Here is a 13575-nt window from a genome sequence, read left to right as displayed (position 1 = left end):
GCTCGCCGGCACTGGCGCGACAGCCGGCGCCCGGGGGGGCGCGCAGACCGCGGCCGGAGTCCGGCTTCGGGGCGGACGGGTGGGCGCGGAGAGGGGGGCTGGATCCCGGGAGACGCGGAGACGGCGCCGGAGTCTGGGTTTGAGGGGCGCGGAAACAGTGGCAGAATCCCGGGGGAGGGGTGGCGGGGGTCGCGGAGACCGCCGCGGGAGACCCGGGCGCGCGGAGACGCGGGGGTCGCGTTCCTGGAGTCCGAGGGGCGCAGAGACGGCGGCTGGAGTCCGGGCAAAGCGGAGACGGCAGCAGGGCTCCGGGGGACAGCGAGTTGGCCGCCGGAGCCCGGAGGTCGCGGAGACTGCGGCTGGAGTCCGGGGGGACGCGGAGAGCAGCTACATTCTGGAGGGCACAGAGACGACGTGTGTCCGGAGGGGGGGGTGTGCAGCAGAGCTGACCGCCCCGTCACACCATACCCGGGGCTCCCCCAGCCGGGCTGCCCGTTCCTCTCGGGCTGGGGGACCCCAAAGTCATAAGTTGGGGTGGGGGCGCTCTAGTCCCGGAGCCCCCCGAACCGCAGCCGGTGAAGCCGCGCGGGCGTCCGGCAGGTGCTGCGGGGCATGTCCGGGGATGCAGCAGCCCAGGGACCTCCCGCGCTCTTGCGCCGCCCGGGCGCAGACGGAGCCTCGCGGCCTCGAGCCGGGACTTTGCGAACTGTTGAGCTGCCCGGGGCAGATCTTCCAGCGAGTTCCGACGCCGTCGCCGTCGCCTTGGCCTGCCCAGACTTGGCCCCGCCCCCTTGCCCCTCCCCCTTTCTCCCCTCCCCCCCCCCCACTGTCTCTTCAGGAAATGACGTCCCGTATCGCGCCTGGCGGTTGCCTGGAGACGGGGTGAAACAGTCCAGCCCAGGAGAAGAAAGGGGTGAAGGTGGGGGTTGGGGTGGGAGGAGCTCCAAGGGCACTGCCAGCCCCCCTCCCCACTTTTCCCGCCGCGAGTTGAGATAAGATGAGCTCCAAACCTAGGCTCGTCTGCGATCCAAGCGTGTGCCTCCGAATCGCTTTGGAGCAATTAGCCACCTAGCTAATTCACAATGGGGGGGGGGGAGGATAGCCAACTTTTTGCCTCTAAAATTCTGAACGCTCCAGGCTCGGTTTTCTACCTTAAAGCGTTGCGCTCCGCTCTTGCACGCACTGACATACAAGTTCAAGTGCTTATGTGGATGATCTTTGCGAACCTACTGGGTGCAAGAGATGTATGCAAGCATATATCTGCCGGAGCCAACTCTGGCGCTAGGGTAGACCCGACTGGACCACTGCCTGGTCTCCGGTAGGCGGGAAAGCCGCTTTCATAAATAGAAGTGTACGCAACTCACGTACACACCTACACAAATAGGTGAGTGCCAACCTGATGAGATCTGAATAAGGTGGGTGGATTGTATCAAGGTTAACGTACAGGTTGTGATCTTGTCGACACAGGGGTAAACATGGGATGTCTGTGTATTATTTCTTACAACTTCGTGTGAATCGACAATTAGCTTAAAATAAAAAAAAATTTTAATATATATGAAGGGGTTGGGAGGAAAAGTATTCTGAGCCTTCCCATCCCAAGACGAAATGGGAAGGTTTTCCAAGGTGTGGCCTAAAGGCCTCCTCTCCCATCCCACACCCCCAAATATGATCTAAGTAAATAAAAAAAAAAGCCCTGTGCTTTTATTCAGAGATGGTTTTCTAAGGAGCCCAGTAGTGCCCCTCCCCCACCCCTACACAAACTCCTTTCAATCAAGTTGACTCTACTCAGGGATTCTCCTATAGAAAGCTTGATTTTCTCTAAAAGCGGTGTAGAATTGCAAACTTCTGTCTAGGGGAGAGAGAGAGAGCTTGAATATCACCTGACAGAGTCGTTTGAGCTGACCCCAGAAAGACAGAGCATTCATTTATTAACCCACTTATTTTGTCACTCTTTATTCGGCGTTTTCCAAGCCCCTTTCTTGTACCAGGTCATGTGCCGGGTGCTGGAGACATGGGTTAAAATGACATTGCTGACCTGGAGGAGCTCACTGCTCAGTAGGGGAGAAAGAACACATAAATAAACAGAGTTAAGAACCAGCACGGTAAGTGCTGTGATGGATGAAAGAGCCCCATTTAGAAGAGGGGAACATTTGAAGGACTTTATCAAAGAGGTGATACCTGAGCAAATGTCCCCTAAGGAGAACGGACTTGCCTTCCTGGGCATTGGGTAATCATGGAAGATCGGTCTGCACTCTTAGGTGAGTGCATGCCCAAAGCTGAGGCTAGGAACTGAAGCTATATTTTCCCCAAAATCTTCAAGTCTCTTATTCACGTCCCTAAAGCAGACCCAGGTTAAATTAATACCCAATGAACGTAATTGATGGGATGTTTTAAATAATCAACTAAGCTACCTTTGGACACCTGTCTCAAAGTGTTAGGTCTAGCAATTAATAACATTTATTGCTCTTCCTCTTCTTAACTGCCATGAAGACTTTGATGCAAATAGTCCAAGATATTTAGATAAAAAAATCAAGCTCCCGCATCCGCAAAATAAAATATATTAATGGTGTACCTCAAAATGACACCAAGCAGGGCTTAATTATATGCAGTTCAGGTTTTCTGCAAGTGTATTTCATGTTCAGCTTTCACTTAGTTTGTGGTTTTAATTATAATTACTGTGATTGGCTTGATAAATGCACCCCAGGAGCTAAGATCCCCATTCCCAACACTTTATTTCTGTGCAAGGTTGTTTGGGAAAAGGTATTTTGCTTTAGGCGGTAGAAACTATATTACACACACGTCTTAGCAGAAAAAGAAACACTTTCTTCTGCAAACATCAGGGACCATCTGGGATGCCATGCTCTTGTTTAATTTCATAGAGGCCCATTGTGAGGGGGGCAGACAAGTACAGCGCATGGAAAAAAAGGGCTCTTTGGGGCTTCTTCCAATCCACTGTGCATAACTGACTTAGTATCAGCATGCCCTATGTACCCTCTGATGAGAAGCAGTGTGTTACCGTGCTCACACCGCAAGAATCCTGTTTCATGTCTGAGGATGTGTTTGTCCTTCAGAAATAAGCTCTTGGAAACCCGAGATGCCTGAGCTTTGGAGGCCACCTGGCCTCAGAGCCCCTGCCTCTGGCCTTCCAGACCTGGAACGAAGCCCTGAGGACAGAGCAGACCTGGTGTTGGTTGCACACTGCCCTCTTCAGAAGGAAAATATTATCATTCTCTCGTGTTTGCTGCACTTCCTTGGCTCACTTCGCCAAAGTCACTTTCAGCAGTTCATTGCTGTTCCCCATCTTGGGCCAACCAAACCCCTTCTCCTATGGATGTTTCTGGATATGTGAACATGCTAGAACAGTTGAAAGATAGAGGGAAGAGTGAACTGTACTCAACTCAGAACAGCTTTGTGTTGAACTGGACTTTTGGCAGTTTGATTCTTATGTATTTGTCTTAACCAAGAGAGACCACACTGAGTTGCACTCTGGATATGAGGAAGAAAGCCAGCACTCCAGTCCAGAACATCCCTCTACTAGTTGTGTGACCCATAAAAAATGGCTACCCTTTCCATCTGTCCAAGAAAGTAAGGGCAGTGAAGCTTCACGTCCTGTACAGCAGATGAAAACATGTCACAACTCGTGGAGTACCCTAAAGTCGTTGCTTCTTTTCTCCTCTTTTTTTATGGCAATCTTAAAAACTCTTTTTCTATCACATAGTCATCTGGAACGCCTCCCCTTTCCTTTTATCTGCTGGAACGTATCTGTGGAAAGCAATAGAGATTAAGAGGCATTTCCTGTGGGACATATAGAAAAATGCAGCTAATGTTTGTTGAGTGTCAGGCACTGTTTTAAACACTTGTGTGTTAACCTGCTGATCCTTCCAACTATTCCGTAAGGAGAAATAACAGCCACTACCACCCCCATCATCACAGCACACAGGAGGTGGAGGCTCAGAGCGATCTAAAGCAGGGTGTCGTAGGGAGAATGTATCTTTCAGCTCTGGAGTTATCGATTCTGCTCCCGGACCACAGCCTGTCTCTTCCCTGCAATGTCAGGGGGATGGTATCAGCAGAGAAAAGGGAAATGTTCACATCTATGACTGGTAGACAATGCAGACAATATTGACGGAAGTGCAGGGAGATAAGAGAGAAGCAAGAAAAGCACAGAACATCAGGAAAAGAGGCTATGAGTACAGCACGCCGCTCCTACTATCCAAAAGCAGAGCATCCCTATGAAGTCTTTAGGAAGCTGAAATGTCATCAATAAAGCGAAGAAGCAATTACATTCATGATTGTGGAAAAACTTTTGTGCATCCTCAGACCCAAAAAAGAACCTCTCTTAGGCTTTCCTGATACCTTAGGACACATATTGCTCATGGATGCACAACGTAAGTCAAGATAAGGGACAGATGCTCACAGACACAGCTCAGAGCTATGGCGGCTGGATGCTGAGATGCAGAACGAAGTTTCCGGAGAAAGAGCTTGGCGAGGCGACTCTCGCTGCTGCGGGTAAGGGCTGCCTTTTTGGAACGGCTCCTGCAACACAAACCCTAACTGCCAGTTTTGCTTTTTGCCTTTTTACCTAAAAGCAAAAATCCTCTTCGAATTTCTCTGGGTTAGTGAAAACAGATATGAGTGTAGGTCTTTTGGAAAAAGTGAAGTGACCTAAAGCAAACTTTCAAAAAGCGGGGGATACCTGTGTTTACCATGGCCTTGGTATAATCTCCAAGGAGTCTGTCTCCTGGTCATCAAGGATTATGTGTTATTTGTACTAGAAGGGTGAACTCCAGGTTCAAACCCATCTCTGATATTCACCACCTCTGTTGTTGACCTTGGGCAAGTCATGGAGGGATTATGTGCCTCAGTGCCCTTTACCTGTACCATAGGGACAGTGGTGCTGTCATCAGCATTATGGTTGACTGAGTTCACGTAGGTGCAGTATTTATCACCCTGCCTGGCAAGTACCAGGTGTTCCCAGAATGCTTGCGTCCCTCTTGGTTAAAGTTCTTAGCACAAGGGAGCCCCACAACCACAGGGCTAAGGTTCCTTTATCTTTCAGTGTCCAGTGCTAAGCCCTGGGGCAAACCCCCAGGAAGTACTCAGTAATGATTTGTTGAATGCGTCCTTAATTCCCTCCCTCTCCTGCCCTTGTGTTGCAGATAGAACAATCAAGGGCCAGAGAGGGTGAAGGTCTTATCCTCAGTCCCACTGGGAGCCAGGGATGCCTCTCTCAGGTTCAGGCATTAGTAGCTAAAAGGAAAATTTGCTGAGAGCTTGCCACGAAAGGGCTGAGCACTTCATAAGCATCCTTTCTTCAGCCCTCATGACAATCCTGCGAAATTGATATTATTATGGCCCCTACTTTACAGATAAGGAAACTCAGTGTCCGGGCTATGAGGTGGTTCCCCCAAAGTCTATACCATTAACCACCCCCTGCACTAGCCCACAACGCCCTCTCATTGCACCTGCTATCGAGACAGATGGGATTGATGCGGACTTCTCTCGCACAGCTTTGGGGGAACTAGTAAATGATACTGATGGTGATAATAAATTGTAGGGAGCCAATCTGTGGCTAGAAAGAGGCAGAGCAGTGGAAGTGACCTTATTAGGCATGCTGTGTTGTAATCCGATTGCTACATCGAGAAGAGCTTCTTTAATCAGGGGATTATATATTGGTGACACCGGGATGCTCACTCCACGCATCAGCTGGGCTCAGATTAGACAAAGCCCCCAGAGGACCCATCCTGACCATGTGCACATCAGCAGGTTAACCAGAACATCCATTCATGCATTCACTCCCTTCATTCATCTCGCAAACTTTACTCGGCTCCTCCTCCATTCTGCCAGGCAGCATTCTGGAGATTCATGGGAGCAAGACCACCGTGTTTCCTGCCCTCCTGGAGCTGCTGTGGTGTGTGCATCAAACATGCTGATGGCCAGCTCTGGGGTTCGGGTCCCAGGCAAGTCTTAAGGGCTGGCATCTCCTTCTTGGAGCCTCAGCTTCCCCGTCTCTTTGGCATCATAACAAAGTGGTATCAGTACTGCAGACTTGGTGAAATAATTCCTGGTTATGTAACCTTGGAGGAATCACATCACCTCTTTGAGCCTCAGTTTCTTTATTTATATAAAAAAAAGAGCTATAAAAAAGGCTATAAAAGAGCAATGGTTGGAAAGTTCATGGAAATAATGCATGCAAAGCACGTAGCACAGGGCCTGGGACCAAGGCAGCTCTGGGTGCTGTAAGAATTGCTTTGAGAAAAGAACTCTTAGCTTGCTTCTCTGTATGGATCCCGTAAAACTTTTTCTTTCTTTCTTTCTTCCTTTCTTTCTTTTTCTTCCTTCCTTTCTTTCTTTCTTTCTTTCGGCTGACTGATGACTCTTCCTCTTACTGGTTTGAGGCTCTAATATTTCTTTGCCTCGGGGTTTCAAATAGGAGCTAATGGTCCTAGCTGCATTTCAGCAGGGTTTTGTGATTTTGCCTTTGACTTTGACCATCTTCAAAGACACTTGGCAGACATCGTTATTACATTTACAGGGCCCAGTGTGCCCAACTGCTTGGCAAATTGTGTCAAAGAATCTATAACTGTTACAGAAGAATGCTTGCTCTCTGTATTCTTTATTCCTTGGAAATTTGATATCCTCATTGACCTTCTATGAAGGTAGTAAGAAATGGAGTTGCAACATCTTTAAATTATAGTGACTTTCTTTTTTTACAGCTGATAGAAACTTAAAAGATCATATTCACTTATTCAGTCAACAAATATGTATCAAATGCCTACTATGTGTCAGGCACTGTGTAAGGGCCTAAAGAGCTGAACTCTGATCCTTGTTCTCATGCCGCCCTTCTAGTTGGGAGGAACACGTAAAGAGTAATACTGGCCCTGTGTTACAGTAGAATGTATTAGTTATCCATTGCTGTGTAACAAATTATTACAAACGATGGCTTAAACAGTGCACATTTGTTATCTTACAGTTAGTTACCAGGGGTCAAGAGTCTGGGCGTGGTTTAGCTGGTCCCGCTGCTCAGTATTTCCTAAGACTGTAATCAAGACATTGGCAGGGCTGTGTTCTCATATGAAGGCTTGACTAGGGAAGGATCCACTTCCAAACTCATTCAGTTATGGCAGAGTTCATTTCTTGTGACAGTATAACTGAAGGTCACACCTTTTCACTGGCTATTGGCTGTAGGGCCATTTTCTCACCCTGGAAGCCCCTCACAGCTTTTTGTCATATGGTCCACACACAGCAGCTGACTTCTTCCAAGCCAGCAAGGGAGTCTCTCTCTCCCTCTCCAGTCTGCTGAGATTGAGTCTTCTGGAATGTAAGGTCATCTTAAGAGTGCCATCCAATCATCTTTGTCATCTAATCAAGAGACTGACATCTTACAACTCCTGCCTTATATCATAGTTAGGGGGGGAAAGAGGGTGGAGGCGCCTGGGTGGCTAAGTGGGTTAAGCGACTGACTTCAGCTGAGGTCATGATCTTATGGTTCGTGAGTTTGAGCCCTGCATTGGGCTCTGTGCTAATTGCTCAGAGCTTGGAACCTGCTTCAGATTCTCCCTCTCTCTCTTTCTCTCTCTCTCTCTCTCTCTCTCTCTCTCAAGGAGCAGCTTGGAGCCAGCAAGCATGTGGCCAGAGATGTAGCTGGAGGTGGGCAGCGACCAGCCATGACAGTTATGGTGGGCTAAGCACTTTTACTGTATTCTAAAAGCAACAGAGAGCCATCAGTTTGAAGGTGTGGCTTCATATCCTTCCTGAAGGAGCAGACAGCACCTTCTCTAACAGCTCTCAAAGACTTCTAGAAGCACTTGTACTTCATAAAGCCTCCTCAGCAAGAATGGCACTCTTTAAAGCATACGATAGACACCAGAGCCTGCTAAAAATACGCCTGAGCCTCCACGACATACCAAACCATAAACTACTTGTGTTGGAAGGAACTTCCTCTTATTATTATTATTATTATTATTTTTTAAATAATCTCTATACCCAGCCTGGGGCTCAAACCTACAAACCTCAGCTCAAGAGTCACATGCTGCATACACTGAGCCAGTCAGGCATCCCTATCTTGGAAGGAACTTTCAAACTTCATTGCAAGTCAGTCACTGCCTTTGCTCCTCAGCTCAGTTTGGTGCAGCTTGGTAATGTGTGGTAGACGGAACTGGGTTCAAATCCCTGTCCTGCCACTTGCCAGCTGCTAGGACCTTGAACAAGCAAGTGCAGTGAGAATCGAAAACAATTATACGCACCAAGCACTCCTCTGGAAGTGTTTTAGTCTGGGAGAGCAACCCCAACAGATCACAACAGGAGGCTTCAACCACAGAAATTTATTCTCTCACAGTTCTGGAAGCTGGAAGTCTGACATCAAGGGATCAACAGGGAGAACTCTCTCCTTGGTTGGCACCTTCTCCCCATGGCTCCACATTCTTCCCTCTGTCTCTGTAAACATGCCTGCCAAATTTCCTCTTCTTTTAAATTAAAAAAAATTTGTAATGTGTATTTATTTTTTTTTACTGCTTTATTTTTGAGAGGTGGGGTGGGGCAGAGAGAGAGAGGCACAGAATCTGAAGCAGGCTCCAGGCTCTGAGCTGTCAGCACAGAGCCTGATATGGGGCTTGAACTCACAGCTCAGGAGATCATGACCTCAGCTAAAGTCAGACACTTAACAGACTGACCACCCAGGCACCCATCCCAAATTTTCTCTTCTTATAAGGACACAAGTCATATTAGATTGGGGCCCATCTAGAGGATTTCATTTTAACTTAATTACCTCTTGAAAGACTTTATCTTCAAATGTGATTAGCCCAAGGTGCAGGAGGTTGGGATTTCCACATATATAAATTTGGGTTGGGGGGGCCATAATTCAGCTCATAATAGTATATTCTCAACTAATGTTAGCTACTACATCTTCCTCCGCCTCGGCTGGTGAAAATTTTCATGCTCCAATGGCAGGCGTGATTTCTCAGCCTCTCATTCTAGTTCTTCCGTGAGAACTGGTTTGCCTTATCAATCACCTCTCAGAAGGACGCGTGCTCACTCCTTTTCTGTAAATAACAATAATGGCAACACGTCCTGACGTTATCCCAACGCTGCTGCAATATGGCTAACAAAGCAGCTGAATAACCTTTCTTTAATTTAATCCAATGGCAGTAATTTTCCAGAACACACCATTACAAGGGAGCAGTGTGATCTCCAGGGCTTTTGATGCCTAATTAAAAGGCACTGTAGCAAGGAGATTGCAGTTACGTCTCAGAATCGCAGCGTTCTGATCTTGGAGTTGTAGAAAATGAGGAGTTTTTACTAAACTGTGAGGAGGTTGGGCAGGATGACCCAGAGAAACTGTGGGGGCCTCTGCTGGTCACATGGAGAAGGCTTTGTGCCACTGTTGTTGCTTGTCTGGATTAAGCCAAGGTCATTCCTCTTTTCTTGTGGGTGATGGGCCAGGAAGACCTGACCACGGGCTGACACGCTCATTGGCCAAGGAATTTCAGTGATAGCCAGTCCAGTTTCAACATGAACCTACTCAGCACCACCTTCTTACTGAGCACATGTGTTAGGTACCGTTGATGGTAGGCATAATAATAAAAACAGCTGGGGCGCCTGGGTGGCTCAGTCAGTTACGCGTCCAACTTCAGCTCAGGTCATGATCTCCCGGTTTGTGAGTTCGAGGCCCGCATTGGACTCTGTGCTGACAGCTCAGAGCCTGGAGCCTGCTTCCGATTCTGTGTCTCCCTCTCTCTCTGCCCCTCCCCACTCACACACTGTCTCTCTCTCTCTCTCTCTCTCTCTCTCCAAAATAAACACTAAAAATTTTTTTAATAAATAAATAAATAAATAAATAAATAAAAATAACTGCCGTAAATATCTCCAAATCATGGAATTTTAACTAGGGGCTCATGGTCCAGGGCATTTGTGAACTTTTGGAGAAAACTATGCAAGAATAAATTTGTGTTGTTTTTTTAAGCTACCCCCCTCCCAGGTTGTGGTAATTTATCAAGCAGCCCTAGGAAATTATTACACATGATTAATAATAATTATTTAAACTTGAAGTGTTTCAAGTGTTGCGTTATTTGACTCTCGCCATCTTTGTGGTTGTTTTGAGACTTCAGTGAGATGGTGCATATAATTTAGTAAGCATGGTTTGCCACAGATAAATGCCATATAAATATGATATTAATTTACTCATTAATATATATTTTAAAAAATTATTTATGTATTTTGAGAAAGAGAGAAAGAGAGTGCACATGCATGAGTGGGGACGGGCAGAGAGAGAGAGAGGGAGAGACAATCCCAAGCAGGCTCTGCACTGTTAGTACAGAGCCCAACAGGGGGCTTGAGCTAACGAACCTTGAGATCATGACCTGAGCCAAAATCAAGACTTGGATGCTTAACTGACTGAGCCACCCAGGCATCTCCATGTATTTATTTTTTTTAGGATTTTATGTTTTAGTAATCTCTACACCCAACGTGGGGCTCAAACTCACAACCTTGAGATTAAGAGCCACATGCTCCACTCACCAAGCCAGCCAGGCAGGTCTACATTTACTATAATTATTGTCGTTAAATCATAATGAACTTGGAAGCACCCCATAAATCCTAAAGACAACAATCAAATGTGAACATAAATCGTGTCAAGATAAGTAAAGTGAATTCATATTTGTCCTTTGAGAGAGAGACAAAGCTCAAGCAGGGGAGGGTCAGAGAGATAGAGAGACACACAGAATCTGAAGCAGACTCCAGGCTCTGAGCTAGCTGTCAGCAAAGAGCCTTATGCAGGGCTCGAACCCATGAACGGTGAGATCATGCCCTGAGCCAAAGCCAGATGCTTAACTGACTGAGCCACCCCGGTGGTCCTGTATTTGTCCTTTTGACTCTTCTTCTCAGGAAGCTGTTCAGGAAGGAGGTCACCTAGGGCCCAGCACTGGGCTGATGGGCTGGGTCCTAGAAAGGGCCCGTGTATGTACTGGTTCCCTGGTTCCCTGATCCTTTCCAGAAAAGGTTTAGACACTTACAGTACAATGCGGTGGGTGCTTAGGCAGAGGAAGGTGAATGGGGCACAGAGAGGCACCTAGCCCAACATCGGGGCTGGACATGAAGTCGTGCTGGGGGAGTCAGTGTTAGGCTACATCTCAAAGGAAAAGCAGGTGTAAAGAGTTGTAGAGGGCATTCTAGAAGGGAAACCTAACTTCTACATGCATCTGGAAGGATGATCAGGGGTTTGCCACATCAAGAAGATGGAGGGACAGGTCTGACAGAAACCCCATTCAACCAATTAATTTCAGAAATGATAGATGATCAGGGAATTGCATACTAAGACAACAAGATACCATTTCACACCTGCCAGGTTGGCAAAAATCAAAATATCCGACATTACTAAGTATTGATAGGATTGTGGTACAAGAGGAACCCACCTACAGGGCTGGTGGGGTGTAAATGGGCCCAACCACAATGGAGAATATTTGAGAATATTTAGTACACCTGAAGACGTGTCAAATCTAGCAGCTCTACAGCTTATATATTCCCTGGAAGAGTTCTCACACATTTGTATCCAAAGTGTACCAGTTAGTTTCTGCTGTGTGACAAATCATCCCCAAAATACAACACCTTAACTAGCAATCACTTATTTAGCTGTGAGTCAGCCGGGCACTTCTCCTGGTCTGGCTCAGCCTGACTGCTTTCTCCTGGGCTCTTTTTTGCAGGAGAGGTCAGCAAGAGGGTCAGCTGGAAGCTGTATGAGATAGCATGGCCTGTCTCCTTGCCGGCTGTTAGCTGCAGTGAAATAAGCAACTGAGTCACATGTCTCGTGTCCTCCAGCTCCGTGCCATGGTTAACACCCTCGCTTGGTATAGGGATGTCCCTAATATATGAGAGCTAATGTCACACTTGTCTGCAGGACGAACTGATTAGGAAAAAGAAACCTTAAAAGCTTTGTTCTTTTTTTTCTTTTCTTCTCTTTTATTTATTCTTTAAAAATTTTTAAATGTTTATTTATTTTGAGATACAGATAGAGAGAGAGGTAGAGAGCAGAGGAGGGGCAGAGAGAGAGAGAGGAAGGTAGAGAATCCCAAGCAGGCGCCACACTATCAGTGTAGAGCCCAGCATGGGGCTCAAACTCACAAACCATGAGATCATGACCTGGACCAAAACCAAGAGTCAGACACTTAACCAACTGAGCCACCCAGGTGACCCTCTTTTTTTAAAATCTTTTTTTTTAATGTTTATTTTTGAGAGAGAGAGAGAGAGAGAGAGAGAGAGAGAGAGAGAGAGAGAGAGGGCGCACAAGCAGGGGGAGAGCAGAGATAGAGAGGGACAGAGGATCCAAAGCGGGCTCTGCACTGACAGCAGTGAGGGCTTGACCTCATGAACTGTGAGATCATGACCTAAGCCAAAGTCAGATGCTCAACTGACTGAGTCACCCAGGCACCCCACTTTTCTTTCTTTAAAACATTTTTAAAATGTTTATTTGTTTTTGAGAGAGACAGAGTGAGTGAGGGAGGGGTACGGAATCCGAAGTAGGCTCCAGGCTCTGAGCTGTCAGCACAGAACCCGATGCAGGGCTCACACTCATGAACCAAGAGATCATGGCCCCTCATCTATTTTAAATAACTTTATTGAAGTATTACTCACATGCCATAGAACTCACTCACTTAAAGAAAACAATTCAATAGTTGCATATACATTCACAGAATTGTGAATCGTCTCTGCGATCAATTTCAGAACATATTCAATCACCCCAAAAAGAACTACATACCGTTTAGCCATCAACCCCAAATCCACTGTCTCTTGTTTCCTCAGCAACTGCCAAACTACCTTCTCTCTCTGGAGACTTGCTTTTCCTGGAAATTTCATAGAAGTGGAATTACGTGATATGTGGCCTTTCTTGACTGGCTTCTTTCACTTAGCGTAAAGTTGTCAGGGTCCTTCCATGTTACTGTGTATCCTCTTCATTCCTTTTTCATGGCTGAATAATATTCCACTGTGTCTGTTTATCCATGTATCAGTTCATGTGCCTTTGGGTTGTTTACACTCTTGACTGTTATGAATCATGCTGCTTTGAACATTCATGTGCAGGCTTTTGTGTGGACATAAGTTTTCATTTCTTTCAGGAGTAGAATTTGTGGGTCCTACGGTAACTCTGTGTTGAACCTTTGGAAGAACTGCTACATTGTTTTCCAGCGTGGCTTCACTAAGCCTTGGAGTTTTACAGCCCTCAAGAGTGAGTCTTTGGGGCCTTCTTAGCTAATATTTACTCATGTAACGTTTAGTTCCTTCACTGCTGCTAGTGTTTGCTTTGTTTCTTTGCAGGCTTTTTATAAATCGGGTTTCAGACTTGATGTGCCTTCAGGCCAGTGAACCTAACAGGATTTAGGCAGCTCGGTCTATGCCTCCTGCCAGCCTCTGAGGCCCCAGCAGGATTTATGGCTGCTGGCTCCCTTACCTACACACTTGTGTGGGACTCCTGCAGAAGCTTTCTGTTCTTGGTTCTATTTCCTTACCATTTCCTCTTCTGTAAAACCTTCTGGAACCTCCCCTCCTCCACCCAGGCCACTGGGAAAGGTTGTGGGGGTCATCTCACCA

The 13575-nt window shown here is 46.8% G+C and overlaps 1 long non-coding RNA gene across 1 annotated transcript; it reads left to right on the top strand.

Annotated features, from left to right (window-relative positions):
- The first annotated feature begins 1170 nt into the window (after positions 1–1170).
- Positions 1171–8496, top strand: LOC115276995. The gene is made up of 2 exons (XR_003902155.1): positions 1171–1384; positions 7605–8496. It is a non-coding gene; the product is annotated as an uncharacterized LOC115276995 (long non-coding RNA).
- Positions 8497–13575: the final 5079 nt, after the last annotated feature.

The sequence above is a fragment of the Suricata suricatta genome, chromosome 13 (assembly GCF_006229205.1).
Source record: "Suricata suricatta isolate VVHF042 chromosome 13, meerkat_22Aug2017_6uvM2_HiC, whole genome shotgun sequence".
NCBI lineage: Eukaryota > Metazoa > Chordata > Mammalia > Carnivora > Herpestidae > Suricata > Suricata suricatta.
This window is presented reverse-complemented; position numbering and strand designations above follow the sequence as displayed.